At 45.0% G+C, this 18,040-nt stretch overlaps 2 long non-coding RNA genes across 2 annotated transcripts in view; one reads left to right on the top strand and one right to left on the bottom strand.

Annotated features, from left to right (window-relative positions):
- Positions 1–6,307: 6,307 nt before the first annotated feature.
- Positions 6,308–8,891, bottom strand: LOC140384847 (uncharacterized). The gene is made up of 2 exons (XR_011933170.1): positions 8,794–8,891; positions 6,308–7,048 (listed from the first exon to the last, which is right to left on the bottom strand). It is a non-coding gene; the product is annotated as an uncharacterized lncRNA (long non-coding RNA).
- A 113-nt stretch (positions 8,892–9,004) lies between these two features.
- The window catches only part of LOC140430801 (uncharacterized), a 35,782-nt gene continuing 26,746 nt past the window's right edge, over positions 9,005–18,040 (top strand). Inside the window, exons 1-2 of the long non-coding RNA XR_011949549.1 lie at positions 9,005–9,152; positions 9,806–9,868. This is a non-coding gene — a long non-coding RNA (uncharacterized lncRNA). The remainder of the gene's footprint in view (positions 9,153–9,805; positions 9,869–18,040) is intronic.

The raw sequence follows: 18,040 nt of genomic DNA, 5'->3' as shown, positions 1-18,040 counted from the left end.
AAAGGAGAGGTCACCCTGTTGGGAGTTTTTTATAGGCCTCCTAATAGTTCTAGGGATGTAGAGGAAAGGATGGCGAAGATGATTCTGGATAAGAGCGAAAGTAACAGGGTAGTTATTATGGGAGACTTTAACTTTCCAAATATTGACTGGAAAAGATATAGTTCGAGTACAATAGATGGGTCGTTTTTTGTACAGTGTGTGCAGGAGGGTTTCCTGAAACAATATGTTGACAGGCCAACAAGAGGCGAGGCCACGTTGGATTTGGTTTTGGGTAATGAACCAGGCCAGGTGTTGGATTTGGAGGTAGGAGAGCACTTTGGGGACAGTGACCACAATTCGGTGACGTTTACGTTAATGATGGAAAGGGATAAGTATACACCGCAGGGCAAGAGTTATAGCTGGGGGAAGGGCAATTATGATGCCATTAGACGTGACTTGGGGGCGATAAGGTGGAGAAGTAGGCTGCAAGTGTTGGGCACACTGGATAAGTGGGGCTTGTTCAAGGATCAGCTACTGCGTGTTCTTGATAAGTATGTACCGGTCAGGCAGGGAGGAAGGCGTCGAGCGAGGGAACCGTGGTTTACCAAGGAAGTGGAATCTCTTGTTAAGAGGAAGAAGGAGGCCTATGTGAAGATGAGGTGTGAAGTTTCGGTTGGGACGATGGATAGTTACAAGGTAGCGAGGAAGGATCTAAAGAGAGAGCTAAGACGAGCAAGGAGGGGACATGAGAAGTATTTGGCAGGAAGGATCAAGGAAAACCCAAAAGCTTTCCATAGGTATGTCAGGAATAAGCGAATGACTAGGGAAAGAGTAGGACCAGTCAAGGACAGGGATGGGAAATTGTGTGTGGAGTCTCAAGAGATAGGCGAGATACTAAATGAATATTTTTCGTCAGTATTCACTCAGGAAAAAGATAATGTTGTGGAGGAGAATGCTGAGCCCCAGGCTAATAGAATAGATGGCATTGAGGTACGTAGGGAAGAGGTGTTGGCAATTCTGGACAGGCTGAAAATAGATAAGTCCCCGGGACCTGATGGGATTTATCCTAGGATTCTCTGGGAGGCCAGGGAAGAGATTGCTGGACCTTTGGCTTTGATTTTTATGTCATCATTGGCTACAGGAATAGTGCCAGAGGACTGGAGGACAGCAAATGTGGTCCCTTTGTTCAAAAAGGGGAGCAGAGACAACCCCGGCAACTATAGACCGGTGAGCCTCACGTCTGTAGTGGGTAAAGTCTTGGAGGGGATTATAAGAGACAAGATTTATAATCATCTAGATAGGAATAATATGATCAGGGATAGTCAGCATGGCTTTGTGAAGTGTAGGTCATGCCTCACAAACCTTATTGAGTTCTTTGAGAAGGTGACTGAACAGGTAGATGAGGGTAGAGCAGTTGATGTGGTGTATATGGATTTCAGCAAAGCGTTTGATAAGGTTCCCCACGGTAGGCTATTGCAGAAAATACGGAGGCTGGGGATTGAGGGTGATTTAGAGATGTGGATCAGAAATTGGCTAGCTGAAAGAAGACAGAGGGTGGTGGTTGATGGGAAATGTTCAGAATGGAGTACAGTCACAAGTGGAATACCACAAGGATCTGTTCTGGGGCCGTTGCTGTTTGTCATTTTTATCAATGACCGAGAGGAAGGCGCAGAAGGGTGGGTGAGTAAATTTGCAGACGATACTAAAGTCGGTGGTGTTGTCGATAGTGTGGAAGGATGTAGCAAGTTACAGAGGGATATAGATAAGCTGCAGAGCTGGGCTGAGAGGTGGCAAATGGAGTTTAATGTAGAGAAGTGTGAGGTGATTCACTTTGGAAGGAATAACAGGAATGCGGAATATTTGGCTAATGGTAAAGTTCTTGAAAGTGTGGATGAGCAGAGGGATCTAGGTGTCCATGTACATAGATCCCTGAAAGTTGCCACCCAGGTTGATAGGGTTGTGAAGAAGGCCTATGGAGTGTTGGCCTTTATTGGTAGAGGGATTGAGTTCCGGAGTCGGGAGGTCATGTTGCAGCTGTACAGAACTCTGGTACGGCCGCATTTGGAGTATTGCGTACAGTTCTGGTCACCGCATTATAGGAAGGACGTGGAGGCTTTGGAGCGGGTGCAGAGGAGATTTACCAGGATGTTGCCTGGTAAGGAGGGAAAATCTTATGAGGAAAGGCTGATGGACTTGAGGTTGTTTTCGTTGGAGAGAAGAAGGTTAAGAGGAGACTTAATAGAGGCATACAAAATGATCAGGGGGTTGGATAGGGTGGACAGTGAGAGCCTTCTCCCGCGGATGGAAATGGCTGGCACGAGGGGACATAACTTTAAACTGAGGGGTAATAGATATAGGACAGAGGTCAGAGGTAGGTTCTTTACGCAAAGAGTAGTGAGGCCGTGGAATGCCCTACCTGCTACAGTAGTGAACTCGCCAACATTGAGGGCATTTAAAAGTTTATTGGATAAACATATGGATGATAATGGCATAGTGTAGGTTAGATGGCTTTTGTTTTGGTGCAACATCGTGGGCCGAAGGGCCTGTACTGCGCTGTATTGTTCTATGTTCTATGAGACCCTTAATAACTCCACCGCATAATACGTGGCCCATGGAGACCGTAGATCATCCATCAGCTGATGTCAAGGACACATGTCCAGGTCGAGATGTGGGACCAAAGGCTTCACTGCTCAGTAATAATTTGATATTTTGATTTGTTTCTAACCCGTAAAGTTTTCCTCCGGGCTCTATCATTTAATTCTCACAAATATGTAGCCAATAGTATCATTAGTTTTCCCCCAATACTGTCTAAAATATTTTTCTCTGGAGTGTAGTTCTCTTTTCTTCGTCCGAAGAAGTATGTCTGTATTATTTTTTCCATCTTAAAAATCAAATGAACAGGTGTACTTTCTCTTTGTGTTTGGATACTCCATAAGTGCCCTCTCCAGGACTTCCGGATTTCCTTTGCCATCATTTCTTTCCTTTTTCTTTTTTTTTCTGAATGGTTTGTTGTCCTTATCATTTATGTACATCATACAATTAAGGCCTGTTAAGCCTCCTCCTTCTGTCATGCACCCCTGAGTGAGATTCGAAGAATCTCAAACTCCTCCTCTTTTGCTCGCTCAGTGATCCAATCTGGTCGAAACCTTACCCTGATACATTTTGGGTATTGCTACTGCTTTTACTTCAATTTCTTTATTTTTGATCGTTATGAAGGTAAGTTCCGAACGTGACATTTTAATTTTATCATCTGTCCTATCAATGCTGCCAACGGGTTTTAATTCACAGTCTTCCCACCAATTGGGTCATGTGTTTTAATTGTGATACAACTTCTTTTGCTCCAGACACCATGCTTCTCTAATTCAACTGTATGTTTACCCAAATTCTGAACAATTGTGTCTTTACCTTTAACAGCGTCACTGATTACTTTGCCTGTGGTTTTAGTTGGTAGCTTCACCCAAACTTCCTCTGTATTATCAATTGGTTTTAATATCTTAATTTTTCCTACATCTATTTTCATTAAATCTTTCCTGCCATCAGATTCTCATTTCCTGATACTGCAAGTAATTCTCCTAATCTAATTTCTGGTCCACTATCTTTATTCCCTAAAGCTCCTTCTACCATGTATTTAACATTCCAAACATTATTTTTTTTTCCTGCTTCTGAATTTCTTGTGTTATTGGGCACTAGGACCCTGGGGGAGCTATGCCGTGTCAATTTGAACACATTAGTTTCAAAGTAACTTCCTGCAAGCAGCTGCCGAGTTAACTTCTAATTGATGTGAAACTCTGTTTTGTAAAATACAACATTTTAAAAACTTCAAATACCAAAGGAAATTCACAAATCCTTATTGAACACACACACATTTACCCACTTTAGTTTTGCAAATTCGGGGATAAAGCTTTCTAACTCCTCTTACAGTTGCCAGGCGTGGCATCTGTTGTACCGCTTTCTACCGGTCGACCGGCATTTCTTTGAGTCCTTGTGAGATTAGATGTCCTAAATATAGCACTCGTTCTTTTCCAATTTGCGCCTTTTTGGGACTCACTTTAAATCCCGCAGTGTTCAATTCGCTGAACACAACATATAATGCCGCCTGGTGTCCAGACTTGGATTCCGAGGCTATCTGTATATCATCTACATACTGTAATATTGTACATATTCTTTCATTAAGTCATTCCCCATTATTGTTCCTCATTATTTTTACATACATAAAATCGCATTGGTATATACTAGTTATTTATTTCCACCAGTGTGGTTTCGCTTAGATCGGCGGGTGTTTTACTTCCTCTTACCCCGGTTATATAAATCATTCTATCGGAGGTAGACAGGGGGAGATCGGTAATAGATATAGATGCACCCGTGTCCACCAGCATCTCACCTTCCCCCCGCACCCCCCTCCCCCGCACCCCGGACACATAAATCCTCCCCTCCTTTTTGCTATTAATAATGGGGGCCGCAGACTGTCAGTCTATCTTTTCCTCGGTCCCCTGTTTGTGTTGCAGTGACTGCAACGGGGTCCTCCATTCCCAGATCTGTTTCCTTTCTTTGGTTGTCGACAGTTCTTCGCGAAATGTCCGTCTGCCACAGTTGTAACATTTTAAATTTGGCTGTGTCGCACCTCCGCTACCATAAGCGCTATTGTTTTCTTGTTTTATTTTTATTTGGTGTTACTCTTCTCCGCCGTTTATTCCACACGCCCACTCTACTAGTGCATCATATCCTCGGGGTGCGACTACTCCCATTTTTAAGATGGTCTGGTGGTTACTTAGGAGCCCGTCTTTAAAAGCTTGGATAAAGGCACGATCAGCGCATGCTGGGTTCACTATTCCTCAACATTCTTCGCAGACCTGGAACAATTGTTCCCCATATTCAGAGGCTCCCTCTCCCTTTTGTTGCTTAGTTGTGGTAATCTTACTCCAATTGGTTGGGGCGATACGCAGAACGGTTTGTACTGTAGTTTTAAATGGGGCGAAGTTCGCCTGTTGGGCGTCCACTTCGGTAAAGAGGGGTAATGCCTGCGCCCAGACTCCAGTTTGGAAGCTAATTGTGTTGCCTGGACTGTTAACCAGTCTCCATTTATCCTAAGGGCATGCGGCTCTGACTAATTGGTGAATGTCCCGCAAATGTAATTGATGTCCTACCCATACGGTGTCTAATTCCGCCCACAATTTGGCATTTGCACTTCGTGATTGTAATTTGCCCAAGGAGTCCAATATTTGCTGTCATTCCCCGGGAGTGAAGGGTTTAATAAGTTGGCCTCGGTTGTGCGGCAGTTCCTGTCCCGGTTACCGGGGCCATATTACATTCTTCCGTATCCCCCTGAGGTAGGGAAGGGGCTGTTAACTCATGTGTTGTCTCATAAGGTGGAAGGAGAACCCAATGATTCTCTCTAACAGTTGATTCCTTTTTTCTAATTCCCTTACCCTAGATTCTAATTTCTTTATCTTATCTTTGTCGTCAGACCATTTTTTGGTAGAGGCTGTTACCTGTTCAAGGCTAGATTCTAATTTCTTTATCTTATCTTTGTCCTCAGACCATTGTTTGGTAGAGGCTGTTACCTGTTCAAGGCTAGATTCTAATTGGTGTGATAACAATACTCCTGCTTGCTTTGTTTTATCTTCCTTTTCCCCATCTATCCATTTCCTTTGTTGTTCCAATGTCTGAGAGACATCCCAACCAACTTTCTGCATCTTCTTAATTAATGAGTGTCTGTCATATATTTATTTATCAGTGATCCCGTCGGTCCCTGTTTCACTTCCTGTCCTGCCATTTCGGTAACAATTTTTATACTCACGATTATCCCCGAGTCTCCAGATCGTGTTTATCCACCGGTATTTCACCCCCCCGGCCACATCTTTCTCTCGGGGGTCGTCGTCACCCGAGTCCGACAAACTCTGGAATGATCAGTTCTCTCTTGCCGTATACACACGTTGAGATGAAAGTATACTTACAATCCGTATCTTGTTCCGACCTTTGACCGCTCACACATACTTTCTCACAGCTGCCTGAGTCTCCCTCACAAGTGCTCTTTCTCTAGTCCCGACACCCATTTCAGGGTCCTGACCTTCGCGTGAGAGGACTTCCTCCTTTAACAACTGGTCTAAGGCTGTGTATTAGGGACTAGCACTTCCTTGTCCTTAGGTTAACTCAGGCAGTTACCATTCTCTCAGTCACTGAACCTTTCATGAATTGACTCAAGTCTTTACCAATGTTCGGTTATTCTGTCCCGGCTCTCTGGAAGGGGTGGCCAGCCACTTTAGTCCGGAGACAGAATCCCATCCTCGTCGCCAATTGAAGTTGTAAATAACTTATTCACACCAAAGAGTTGAGTCAAGTCAATTTATTGGCAAAAGATTTTGGGAGAAAGCCAGGCACTCCGCAGTGCTCGTGGTCACCTTCTCAATTGTACAACGGCAGTTAGCCTCTTTTATACATTTACACACTTGGTTAGTTCCTCATTAGCTTGGGGGGGATTACATACACGACCAATTAGGCTCCCCTAGCAACAATTAGCTTCCAATCACATTCCTCTGTGACCATCCATTAACTATCATGCACAACTCCTTGTCCGCAATTACAAGGATAACAGGTGTCTCAATAGTTAACGGTCAGTTTGTCAGAAACAGAATGACTCAGGAATCAATCGGAACATTGCAGATGTCAGTAGGTCAGTTAGAGAATGACTCGCCAGTAACCGTACTTATCAGATCATTGCAGAATTAGATTGCCATGGTGAGTAAGCTAGTATAGAATGACTCAGCAGTCCACACTATTGCAGGCATAAGCTAACAATTAAACATAATAAAACAGAGAGATTCTTAATGAATAAATGAATAACCTCTAATGTAAATTTCCCTTAACAGGGTGTAGGAGACAGCTGTGACGGAAAGTCAGTGTCATCCTCCGATCCGAGCTCTGGGGTGTCCTGAGTCTCAGGCGGAGGGCTGATATTCTGGCTGCTCTCTCCATCAGTGCTCGGCTGTCTGGGGGGGCACCGGCTCTGGCACTGGGGGGTGGGGGGGACGGCGGAGGGCTCCGGATGGACCGGCCCCATCTCCAGCAGGTCCTGTAAGACACAAGACGACATGTATGGTTAGACAGTGGGTCCCAGGGGAGGGTCCACACATGTGTCATGGGGATCCGCAGCTAAGCAGGGTCTCACTTCCTCGCCCGCCGCCGAACTCCACCTCGGTAACCTCCATTTTCTCCAGGCTGCCGATCACGTCCAGTGCCCTCTGCCCGGGCATGGTAAGAAGCTGCAGTTCGCGTGGTCCCCCTCCAGTCTTCTCCCGCTCCCGGCGGTTGTGCGCGGCCTTCTCCAGGGGATGGGGGGGAACATTAGGGGTTGGGTAGATGGTGGCCTCGGTGGCCAGGACACCCAGCCATGATGGCTGGCATGTGGGGCAGAGTGGGTATTCGGCCATTCCCTGGGGGGGGGGGGGGGGGGGGGGGAGTGTTTAGTGCCAGGGGCATGGAGCAGCCAACTCACCCTGGCTGCCCTGAGGAGTTTGTGGAGTTTCTTCCAGCACTGCATGCCAGTCTGGACGACGTTGCCCACAGTGCTGAACGCCTCTGCCACCTGCGCCCAGGCACGGTGAACGGCGGCTCCTGGCGGCATTCCTCCTAGGCCGAGGTTAAGGGTCATCCTTCTCTCCTCCACAGCGTCCAGGAGGGTGTCCAGCTCAGCACCCCGGAACTGTGGTGCTTTCCTCCTTACAGCCATCTTGGTGACTGGGACGGTGTGTGTGGGGGGGAAGGGCAGTTTAAGTGCGGCTGTGGCGTGTGAGCCTCATATGCGCCAATCACAGACCCGGCGAATGCGGCACCGCTTCCCATGGAATTGATTGCATTCCACGTGGCGATGGTGCTAGCCTATTTAAAGCAGCTGACTCGGTGCAGTTGTTGCACCATTTGTTCTGTCGTAAAATGCCACGATTCCCACGCCAGCGTCGGCACATAATCTCAAAATCGGAGAATCCAGCCCTAAGTGTTGATGCCAACGCAGAATGTCTGGATTTCCACGACAGAAAAACTGGTGTCACTTAACCATGATTGCAAATTCCCAATTAGCAATAGTCTTCAGCCGCATGGCCAGAGGACTCCATGGTCACTGGGAGTTATTGGTGGGTGGTGGGGCAGACAGGCAGGGGCTGGGGTTGCCCCCGGAATGGGAACACATGATTCAGGGAGTGGCACGTGCGCGGAGACACCCATCTCCCCCCCCCCCCTTAAAAAGGTGTACTAATCAGCACCCACATGACCACTTGTTGGGGAGGCGGTTAGATCACAGTTGGCTGTTAGTTCGGGGGTCACTCACGTTAACTGTATGGAGATTGGCCTTAAGTGGTGATTATTGGCTTTTCACCACGCTACAGCAGGTTCCTGATTTCGCCAACGGAAGTGGGCTGGTTACATCGCAAACCGATTGCCGCCCGGCTCGGCTCTCACTTAAGTGCAACACGACCATTAAATCACGCCCACATTCTTCGCACAGGTGTCTAAGATCTGGAATGCATTACCGGAAAGTGTGGTGGAAGTAAATTACATTTCTCAAACGTTTCCTCTTTCAAAGAATGAATAAATTGCAGAGCAATGCTTAAATCGTTAGATTTTCATTTGAAATGACAACATTCATTATTTGCACAATGTCACTTCCAAACAGCAAGCTGGATTGACAACGCTGGCCAAATATATCTAAATCACATGCAGCATATTTGCAAACAATTTCGGGTAAATTATACAGATTTTGTTTTGTTGGTCCATCGGTTCCAACCTTTTCTGACAACCGTGGCTATTACTTGGCTTACTTACCTGGCATCGCTACCCTAAGCCTGTCTTCCCTCGTTTCCTTTCATGCCCCGAATTCTTTATCACTTAACCGCCCGATGCTTCTTTCCCCTGACAAGATGGCGCCTTGTCCACCCCATCAACCGCAGCCCAGGCAAGCTCGGCTCCAGCTGCAGCAGCAATGGCACGCGGCCGAGGACTGAGTCTGCGCGGCTGGAGGGGGCAGCGGCATGGCAACAGGGCAATCAGTCTGCGCGAGCGGAGAGCACGAGCGGTTAAAGATGTAACTGGTGTTCAGGGGAAGAAGGGTTACGACTGCTATTGCGACCCCGCCACACACACACATTCATCCAGATATCGTCGTGCTGGTACATCCGGAGCGGGTGGGTGATGGTGCAGATATGGCTGTGGTATTTCGGGGGGCAAGATGAAGGGCTTAACCATATAGTATCTGGAGTGAGAGGCAAACTGATAACGCAGAGACAAAACTAAAATGGTGGGGGACAGAACGTATCCATCCCGACGTTGGTATTTTTGGCCACTATTGAATATAACTCGCATGTCACAACCCACTGAAAGAGGCCTGTATGTTCGAGTAACCTCAGAATCTGTACTCAAGGGAAATGGAGGGACGGAAGGGACCAGGTCCAGATCTTCCAATCTCCACAAAACTTTGTAAGTTTGACAGCAGGGCAGTATGCTACCGGCATGAGATGTAGCCAAATTGATGTGGAATTCATGGACTGTTCTAGGTTGTCAGAAACCCATCATTTAATATTTTCATACTAAATATATCATAAATCAGATGGTTGGAGGATCTTTCACATTTGAAGGTTTTATTTTTAAAATGAGAGAGACTTGGTAGTATCCACTTCGACAGGTAGACATTCCACCTTCCCGATCTACCAATCAACTGACAGGTATATGGATGCTTAAATTGAACTGGGACATTTCCTGATTAAATGAATTTGTCCCAGTTATGAAGACTTCGCATATGGATATTCTCTTTTCTTCATTTGTGTTTCTGTTTTCTTAGGTACCCACCATCCTCAGAAGAGCAGTCCTATATTTCTCCTTGATTTCCTCATTTGTTTTTATGGTAAGGAAATGTTAGAACATAGAAATGTTATGCTAGTTTACTGACTAAAGCCACTGGCAAAACTCCAGTTTGGCCAGCTGCTGTTTTGTGGACAACCCAAAGCTGTAAGAATCGATGAGCCTGAGCCATATGGTGGGCATCACAGCAGAGCTTGTCATATCTAATTTCTAAGAACAGGTGGAGGATGAGGTGGATATTTTTAGTTCAGGAAAATTAGCGGAGTTACAACAAAAAGATATAGAAATAAAACGGATGTATCAGAAAGCATATACGGAAGAGGAATCTGAGTGTATACCAGAGTATTGTTACCGTAAAAGTAATGTCTTGATGAGAAAATGGAGACCTTTACATATGCAGGCAGATGAAAAGTGGGCAGAAGTTCATCAAGTAGTATTGCTGGTAGGGTATAGAAAGGAGGTGTTGCAAGTTGCACACGAGGTACCAGTGGAAGGTCATTTAGGAATAAAGAAAACTCAAGCTAAAATCCAGAAACATTTTTATTGGCCTGGACTGCATAAACATGTAATTAAATTTTGTCAATCATGTCACACATGTCAAGTGATAGGGAAACCTCAATCAGTGATAAAACCAGTGCCCTTAATACCCATTCCAGCATTTGAGGAACCTTTTACAAGGGTCTTAATTGATTGCATAGGACCGCTTCTTAAAACGAAAAGTGGGAATCAATATCTTTTGACGATAATGGATGTGTCCACTAGGTTTCCAGAGGCCATTCCAGTACGTAATATTACAGCTAAAAAGATTGTGGAGGAGTTACTTAAATTCTTTACTAGATATGGACTACCCACAGAAATACAATTGGATCATGGATCAAATTTTACCTCAAGATTATTCAAAGAAGTTATGGATAGCTTAGGAATAAAACAATTTAAATCAACTGCATACCATCTAGAATCATAGGAAGCGTTAGAAAGGTGGCATCAGACAATGTTGAGGGCTTATTGTCATGATTATCCAGAGGATTGGGATAAAGGGATTCCATTCGTACTGTTTGCAATTAGGGATGCACCTAATGAATCAACCAAATTTAGTCCTTTTGAACTAATTTTTGGTCGTGAAGTAAGAGGACCACTTAAATTGATTAAGGAAAAATTGGTGAGTGAGAAATCGGAAATTACATTATTGGATTACGTGTCAACTTTTAGGGAACGATTAAATAGAGCAGGTGAATTGGTTAGACAGCATTTAAAAGGTGCACAACATGTGGTGAAACGGGTAGCGGACAAGAAATCCAAAGTTCGTAGTTTTGCCAGTGGAGATAAAGTTTTAGTATTGTTACCAGTGATAGGTGAACCTTTAAAAGCAAGGTTTTGTGGACCTTATGAGATTGAAAGGAAATTAAGTGAGGTGAATTGTGGTAAGAACGCCAGATAGAAGGAAAACTCATCGAGTGTGTCATGTGAATATGTTTAAAAGGTACTTTGAAAGGGAAGGAGTGAAAAAGGAGGAGGTTTTAATGATGCTAACTCAAGTGATGAACCAAATCGAGATGACTATGAATTTGACATACCTCAAATTAAATTGGAAAATGAGGACGTTCTTAAAAATTGGGATACATTGTTGAGTTACCTTCCAGAGGAAAAACAGACTGACCTGAAAGAGTTATTGATATCACATGGGCAAGTTTGTAGAGAAAAATTGGGAAGTACTAAAATGGCTATACATGATGTAGATGTGGGAAATGCTGTTCCAACCAAACAACATCCATATAGGCTTAACCCTTTGAAATTGGCACAGGTTAACAAAGAGATTGAGAGTACGCTTAAAAATGGCATAATTGAAGTGGGCTGCAGCCAATGGAGCTCATCCATAGCGATGGTACCTAAACCAGACGGTACCCAACGGTTGTGTGTGGACTAGAAAGGTTAATGCAGTTACAAGAACGGACTCTTATCTTATCCCATGTTTAGAGGATTGCATTGAGAAAGTGGGACAATCAGCTTCTATTTCCAAATTGGATTTACTTAAAGGTTACTGGCAGGTACCTTTATCCGAAAGGGCGAAGGAGATTTCAACTTTTGTGACTCCAGTATATACCAATTCAAAGTTATGCCATTTGACATGAAAAACGCCCCAGCCACATTTCAACGGTTAACTAACAAAGTTGTTTCAGGATTAACCAATTCTGCGGTATACATCGACGATCTGGTAAATTTTCAACCAGACATGGAAAGAACATTTAAAACATCTGATGGAGTTATTCGATCAACTTCAGGAGGCGGGTTTGGTGATAAACCTAGCCAAAAGTGAATTTGGAAAAGCCCAAGTCACTTTCCTTGAGGAGTTTCCGATACCCTCAAGACGACGGGATTTCTTGGCATGAGTGGATTTGATCGAACATTTCTGGAAGATTTTTGTGACGTGGTTGCTCCACTGATGGACTTGCTGAAGAAACGTTGAAAATTTCAGTGGACAGCGGAATTTCAACAGGCATTTGACTGCCTGAAAGCTGTGATAACCAATGCTTATGTGTTGGAAAATTACAAGGGACTCTTGTGATCGGATTGGACTAAAGTATCTGACTTTAAAGAGAAATGCCGAGGCGTCGAGAAATGGATGGATCGTGCAAAGAGACTGTCAATTGTTCAAAGAGACTGTCAATCGAGAAGGATTCCAGTTGGAAGAATAAGAAACAAAGAAAGTATATTTACTGTGTGAATTTCTTAAAGGATAGTGAAAAGGTGAAAAATGAAACCATCTTGAAGTTGATGGTTTTTTTTTTCTTGGGTAAGGTGTTATGTGAGAGTACCTTTAAGAAATGTACCTTTAAGAAATGGGTGTTTATTAGTGATGTCAGAGTGTGGGTGGAGCTGGGCTGTCTGTCAGGTTTTTAGTTTCGTTTTAGGCTGTTTGCTGCAGCGTATGTTTTAGTTTTCAGAGCTGGACAGCTGCAGTCACAGCCAGAAGGGGTATTTGTTTCTCTCTCTGTAATCTAAAGACTGTAAATCGATCCTTTGGTGATTTAAAACTAATAATTGCTCTCAGTAGTGACTTTACCTTTATGTGCTTCTGTTTAAAGGTTTTTTTAAAGTCTTATGGCTGTTAAAAGGACAGCTTAAGGATTACTTAGTGTTGTATTCTTTGGGGGTTGTATTTGAATTAATGATTGCTAAGATGTTCACTGTTTGTTTTAAAAAAGTTAACTTGAGTTCATAGAATAAACATTATTTTGCTTTAACAATACTTTTCCATTTCTGCTGTACCACACCTGTAAAGTGGGCCGTGTGCTCCCCACACCACAGCCTATTAAAAGTTGTGGGTCAGGTGAACTCCATGATACACTTTGGGGTTCTTTAAACCCTGGCCCATAACAAGTTAGTAATACTAATATTATGTGACTGATTGTCCTTTCCTATGTCTGAAGACTGTTTCAGCTAACTCAGGAGAGGCTGGATATCATACTAAAAGCTTTCTAGGCGTGTCTGCCTCTGAATTATTGAGTCCCTAAATTAATGTTTCAACTGAAAATAAGTTTTCTGCTGTTGTGCCCCTGCTGGACGGAACTGACAAATGTAGACAGCATTGAAAACTCACAGGTTGATTTCCCTTTTAATTACAGCTTTTATTATTTTTCTAAGACTTCACCAAGACTACAGCTATGTGTTTATTTAAACTGTTACATAACTTTGAAGACTCATGGCTTGAATCAAGTATATTTCCCATTAGAGAGAGTTTGGCCAGGTTCACTCTGAAGGGCCGATGGGCTTTGAAAGTCAGCTCTGCAGATATGATGGTTGATCCCAGGTTATCGTTGGTTGAATCTCGGTGGTATTGTATTTTATACGGTTTAAGCTAAGCAATCCTTCAAGCTTTAGATGCCATTCAAGCTTATCCTTGAGAGAAAACAAGGGTATTAGCGATGTATCCAGCTGAAAGTCACCGCTCTGTCTGCCTCCATAAAATCCATTTTGCACAGGGCAGCAGTTTTCTTGTTAGCTTCTTCAAAGTTAGCCATTGTCCTCTTTTCCCATGATTTCTTACGACACAATGCTGGCCATTGTCCTCATTTACCATCATGCCTTTCGGCTCACTGTTGGCAAGTGTCCCACTCAGCACTGCCGGAGTTACTCTGATAGAGCCCAGAATCACCAAACCATTTTGTCTTCAAAAGCTGTTTTCAATTGGCTTGTTTCAGCCCTCCCATGTCCTCAGACAAGTCCACACTGCTTTAAAGACAGTTCATCCCCTTTAATTAACTTACAGTGAGAGCAGATCTGTTTCACTGTGCACACCTTCAGCCAGATCAGAACTGAAACTGAAAAGGCTTTCTCATCTCACCAAACTGAAAATGAATTAGGTCTGCAGGGAATCCCCTGATCAAAACAAAATTGGATTATCCCAAGTTGTTTATGATGCCTAAATGCACCTTTGGCTCCTAAAACCTTTGTTATCTTTGAAACCAAGATTCTTATAAAAACATGATTGCAGCAGTTAAATACACTCTAACCCAGGTTTTTAACTCTTACTTCACCAAATATGTCTAATCAATATATCTAAAACCTTATATTCATCACACCATTCTCTGCGTCCTTTTTGAATAATAAACCAGGTCACCAGTACAGAAATCTCCCCCAGATTGCCTTATGCAATGGCACCTCAGATTGTCTCCCCCAGATTGGCTTATGCAATGTCATCTAAATTTTTCTGACGCTTCAGCTGTGATGAACACATTTCTGTAAGCATGTATTGCATTTTAATGAATGGTGAAAGTAGAGCTACTAGTCATTCCCTCTAGTGCTGGAGGATCATATCGTACCAAAGGCAATTCTGTATTCTGGCCGTATACCAATTGGAATGGGCTATGTACCCCAATCTAAGGAATCTTTTGCATGCATAGCCCATGCCAGTGCCTTTTTTAACTTGCAGCCTAGCTGATCTGCCAGTATTTTGTATAGCATTTCATCAACAATGGCATGGTATCTTTAGCACAATCTGTTACTGAGCAGACTTTCTGCAGTGGTGTGCATCACGATATATTTAAATTCTCATATTTCCCCAAACTCTTCATTTGCAATTTCACCGGCGGTATCTGTTGGTGACCCAAGACCTGTGCCAACCTACTTTTCCATGACTTTATCCACTATTGTCTGTTTAGTCTTGTTTTTTATTATGGTATATATGTTTTACCTTGTCATCGTATCTACAAAATGTAACTAGATTAATACTCTGATCCTTGTCCAACACCTTCAGGTCCATGGCTATCTCGTGTTAAATTCTTGGGCTAATGGGATACTTACAACCGAATGTGGTGATGTCTTGAGATATTTTCTACATATATTGTATTCAGATGTTATCTGTTATACAAGGGATTCATATTCTTTATCCACAACTCCGACATCCTTTAGCAGTAGCTTTAACTTTGTGATGAAGAATGGAAAAATTGTTTATGAAATGTTCAGGTGATTCTCTTCTTGTTAACCAGACTTTGGCTCCAGAAATCAACAGTACTTCTTGAGGGGAACCTCCACTTTTCCGCAGTGGAATACGAAAACCTGAGGACCCAGTGAAATATAAGTTCACCGCTTTACCAAAGACATATGCTGTGGGCGTGATTCTCTGGCCTTGTTGTGCTCTCGCTCAAGCGTAGCGAGGCCAATTAATGGTGGGAGAGGCCAAAAACGAGATCCGTGCCAGGCACCAAACAGTTTGCAATGGAACTGGCTTGCTCCCATAAGCAAAATAGGGATTTCGGCGTAGTATGGCGAGAAACCAGTTAACACCACTTAAGTCCCATTTCCATACAGTTAACGAGATCGACCCCATATGTCATTCAGTGGCCTCCCCAGCAAGTGCTCATGCTGGCGCCGATTAGTACTCCTTTTTAAAAACGGGAACCTGGCAGAAGGGCTAAGTGGGGAGTTGAGCAACCACCTTTGTTCACAGGCAAAGAGCCCAGGGGTGCTGGGCTTGCCACCCCAGTGCTCGGTGGGGCATGGGGGACCCTCGGCTGGGGGTGGTGGACCCTCTGCAGGGATGGGCCGCCATGGGTGGGGGCCAACCGGGGGGGCTACCTCTCGCAGCACCACCATGTCAGTCCCTGGATCGTGTGTACCCATTCTGAGACAATCCCTGGCCCTACCCGACTCCCTACGCCAACCCATAACCCCCACCGACTGTTGACGCCTCTGGCTGCACGGCTATTGCTATGGACAATTGGCAATTGTGGTTAAGTGAGCACTTCACACATGGCAAGTGGATTCCTGTGGATGGGCAAGCCATGTAGCATGTGGGAGTCATTGCCAAGCATCCAAATCACACCTTGATGCCTGGACACTGTGCTTTGAACAATGCGGGAGGCAACACCACACACGTAACATCCGAACACCCAGGAGATGGGACACAGCTCCTGGGACATGTCCATGGCCAGAGAGTGGGTGAGTGCTACGGAGAACTGCGGGGGGGGGGGATGCCTGAGAGATGGGGTCATCCTGCTTTGCAGAAGGAAGTGACAGAGGCATTATAATGGTATTTTCGAAAATGTGTTTAATGTGTTGTACAAACCCCACTCCCAATGGTGCAGCCTCCCCCCAACCCTTACCCCCGCTCTCCACACCCTCCCCCCTCCCATGGTGCCCTCAGTGATCCTTGACGTGCTGTGCCCTTCTAGCTCTACCATTACATCTTGGTGTTTTCCCAGGATACACATCGGAGGTGGAGGCTGCCAGCTGCCTACCTTGTCCCGTGGCCTTCAACGCCTCTGGCGGACGTCCTCTGGGGGTTCTGGGGCCGGAGGGCCCCGGCTCACTTGTCGGCGGCACAGCATAGCTATGCCGCCCTATCATGTGTGCCGACTATGAGACACAAACTCATCAGGGGGGTGTCCCATGGGACAGGTCGGGCTTGGCACCCAGGACCCCCGACTCCCGATTGGTGCCCTTAGAGCCCTGGGGATCCACCTTGGAGTGGTTCGAACCCCTGCTACCTCTGCATAATTTGGCTCTGCCAGCCCTGGCGGTTCCCCATGGTCTGCACCATTGTGTTGACGCCCTCGGCAATGCTCCTCATTGACCGGGCCATGCCCTGTAGTGCCTTAGCCATGCCCACCTGCGACTGGGACAAGCTCCACAGCACCTCGCCATTCCCATCTGAGAGCGGGACATGCCCCACAGAACCTCATCAAGGTTGGCCTGGTACTGGGTCACATCCCCCAGCGAGGATATAGATGCTTCAGGAGAGATAGAGGGGTTATACAAGGGGTGGGGGAGTAGCATTACAGGTTAAAGAGAATATTATAGCCGTACTGTGGGAGGATACATTGGAGGGCTCATACAATGAGACAATCTGGGTAGAGCTCAGGAACAGGAAGGGGGCAATCACAATGTTGGGGGTTTATTACAGGCCCCCCAACTGTCAGCGAGAGATTGAGGAGCAGTTAGGTAGAGAGATTTTGGATAGATGCAAAAGTAACAGGGTTGTTGTGGTAGGGGATTTTAATTTCCCCTATAATGACTGGGACTCACTTAGTGCTAGGGGTTTGGATGGTTTGTAAGGTGTATCCAGGAAGGCTTCTTGATTCAATAGGACTAGGGAAGGGGCAGTACTGGATCTGGTATTGGGGAATGAGCCTGGACAGGTGTTGAAGTTTCAGTAGGGGAACATTTTGGGAGTAGTGACTGCAATTCTGTATGTTTTAGGGTACTTTTGGACAGGGATGAAGGTCACCCTCGCATTAAGGGGCTAAAGAGGGGAAAGGCAAATTACGATAACATTCAACAGGAATTGAAGAATTTGGATTGGGTGTGGTTGTTGGATGGTAAATCAACATCGGACATGTGGAAGTCTTTCAAGCGACAGTTGATTAGGATTCAGGAAAGTCACGTTCCTGAGAGAAGTATGGGAAGTTCAGGGAGCCTTGGATAATGAGTGATATTGTGAAACTCATCAAAAAGTAAAAGGAAACTTTTGTACAGTCTAGAAGGGTGTGGACAGTCAAAACCCTTGAGGAGTATAAAGAAAGTAGGAAGGTACTGAAGCAGGAAATTAGGAGGGGTCATGAAAAGTCCTTGGCAAGTAGGATTAAAGGGAATCCCAAAGCCTTTTATTCATATGTAAAAAGCAAGAGGGTGGCCAGGGAAAGGATTGGACCGCATAAGGACAGTGGGGGGAATCTATGTGTTGAGCCAGAGGAAATGGGCGAGGTAGTAAGTGAGT

This window comes from Scyliorhinus torazame, chromosome 10, assembly GCF_047496885.1.
Source record: "Scyliorhinus torazame isolate Kashiwa2021f chromosome 10, sScyTor2.1, whole genome shotgun sequence".
In the NCBI taxonomy this organism is placed as follows: Eukaryota; Metazoa; Chordata; class Chondrichthyes; order Carcharhiniformes; family Scyliorhinidae; genus Scyliorhinus; species Scyliorhinus torazame.
This window is presented reverse-complemented; position numbering and strand designations above follow the sequence as displayed.